The sequence below is a fragment of the Dipodomys merriami genome, unplaced genomic scaffold (genome assembly GCF_024711535.1).
Source record: "Dipodomys merriami isolate MVZ:Mamm:240054 unplaced genomic scaffold, mDipMer1.0.p SCAF_2100, whole genome shotgun sequence".
NCBI classification, from domain to species: domain Eukaryota; kingdom Metazoa; phylum Chordata; class Mammalia; order Rodentia; family Heteromyidae; genus Dipodomys; species Dipodomys merriami.
Genome location: NW_027203495.1, coordinates 18,898 through 21,426, shown reverse-complemented (window position 1 = coordinate 21,426; position 2,529 = coordinate 18,898). Strand labels below are relative to the sequence as shown.

Below are 2,529 nucleotides of genomic sequence, written 5' to 3'. Positions count from 1 at the left end.
TGATTTTGTTCATTCATATGGGCTGGTCATCTGTAAATTGAAAGTTTTAATTACAGTACTTTCTCTCAGGTTTTGTGATTTCACCTTTCATTTTAAGTTGCCTTGCATTTTACAATTGATTACTACTAATTCTTGTAAGGAATTGGGGCCCTGAAATATTATAGGAAATGAGAAATTTAGATGAGTCTTCAATTATTTTCTGTTAGCATGTGGCATGGGCCTATGTGAGAAGTCTTGCCCTTGTTATATGATGATGCAGATAACTGGGATCTAGTATCCTAGGACCCGTGGGTCCTGCAGAAGAATAATAGCTTTTAGACATAATATCAGCAAAATTGGGTATAATCAGTAAGAATGCTTCAGAAATATGGAGAAATACATTTTGGGACCAGCGAGTTAAAACAATAAACAGAGCATCATAGTAAAATCCCTTATAGATTAGCAAAAACAATACTGTTATTTTGCAATGTGAATTCAGAAGACCACCAACACATAGAAGGTATCACAAGTTTATAACGAAGATATTGCATTGATACTTTTTATATTCTAGTATATATTCTAAACCTAATTATTTATATTCCAATCTATTTATGGGAATAAATGTCAATATATTTGTCTAATTATCAATTCTATTAAGGTTCACTGTGTGAAATTTAAAATCAGCACATATAAATATAAAATATATAAGTATATATAATATAAAAATTGTTTTGCATTATTGTGTTGTGCTGAGGGAATCAAAGCCAACTCTGTTTTAAAGTGTTATTCCATTATCTCTACCTCCGTTTTTGGTAGAGTTAGACTTAAAGCTTTACCATTTGTTGCTTTACAGCCTAGAGGCAAGAGGAAACACTGTGATTAAACATTACCAATTTAAGGCTTAATATCGAGGAGAAACGTATGGACTTCTCCAGGAGGTATGGAAATATTTGGTGATAGAAAGTCAGTAGTGTCAGTTCCTGCCTGGTTGGATGATAGACAGGCCAGCACAGTAGGTAATTATGCATTTGAACAATTTTTTCACCTTCTTGGCTTGAGCTACTTTTGAAATGATAAGTATAATAAGCAATTATATTTTAATAAAATACCTTCCATTCTGAACAATTCAGTCCGAACTGTTCATCTCTCTATGATTCCTTGTAACTAAGATTAGTTTTGTTCCAGTAAGACAATCTATGCTGTCAGGGTAAGATATTCTGGTTGGTCTGTTCCTATATGGAAGATGGGTAAAGGTTCACGTAGACATTTGTCCCTGCAAGACCTCATTTGGGAAATCTTAAGCTGCAGATGTTTAGAAGTAGCTCTTAATCAAGGCTTACTTTGAATCCATTAGCTCTACAAAGCTAACTGAGTTGATAAATAAGTACCTGAAAAGCCATGACCTTTGGATTTAGCTGTAAAGGCTTAAAAGTATGATCAAATTTAAAATGAAAATGACAAAATAGTCATTGATAAAAAAAAATTATAAATGGGAGCAATCGACCAAACGATACAAGTTTCTTCCACTATACACAGAATTTTAGATAAATAAGATCAATAGCATTTTTAGGAACATTAAGGGTTCCTTGTTACAAATAGGCAACCATGGATATATGCCTGTATAAAGATTGCATCATTAAGTACTTAAATTAAGAGGATACTCCATGCTTCAGCAGCAGGTCTACCCAAATTACAACAATACAGAGATTAACATAGCACTTGCACAAGGATGGTATGAAAATTTGTGAAGTATTCCATATTTTTCATTCTTCTGATGCAAGAAATGAAAAACAGTTATTAAAAAGTTGGGGCTGGGAAGGTGGCTCAGTGGTAGAGGGCTTGCTTGCATGCATGAGGCCCTGGGTTTGATTCTTCAGCACCACATAAGCAAAAACAAAAAAACAGGAAGTGGTGCTGTGACTCAAGTGGTAGAGCGCTAGCCTTGAGCTGAAGAGTTGAGGGACTGCGCCCAGGCCCAGAGTTAAGGACAACGACCGGACCCCCCCCTAAAAAAAAGTTGATTAAAAAAATACAAGTGTAACAATACATGTAATTCACAGAAATAAATGTTAGTTTGACATCAGTTTATTAAATCTTCACCTTAGAAAGACCTTTACATAGCATAAGCTTTACAAAACTTGAAATTAGATAACATTGTCATTTTATCCCATAGGAAAAAAAAATAATATAAGGACCTAAGAAAAAAAGGAATCTTAAACTTCTTCTATATGGAATGCAATCTGAAAGGACACATTTATTAATGAACCTATACATTGTATAACAATGTATAATTCAAAGTATTATATCCAGGAGGGAATGAAATAGATTATGGACATTATGCCAACATAGATATACTTTTTTCAGAAAAGCACCAGGAACATCTTTAGTTCCTATACTATTCATTTCAACAGATAAGTTAAAATTATTTATGATTTAAAAAAAAATCACAAACTCTGCAGAAGTCATTATAGATGTACACAAACAACTCTTGAATACATTTTGCCAACAAAGTCAGGCAATTCACGTGGAAGAATACCATGGATTCCATGA

At 33.5% G+C, this 2,529-nt stretch overlaps 1 pseudogene; it reads left to right on the top strand.

Moving 5' to 3' along the window:
* The first annotated feature begins 1,643 nt into the window (after nt 1-1,643).
* LOC138834284 (U6 spliceosomal RNA) lies at nt 1,644-1,743 on the top strand (annotated as a pseudogene).
* The last annotated feature ends 786 nt before the right edge of the window (nt 1,744-2,529 follow it).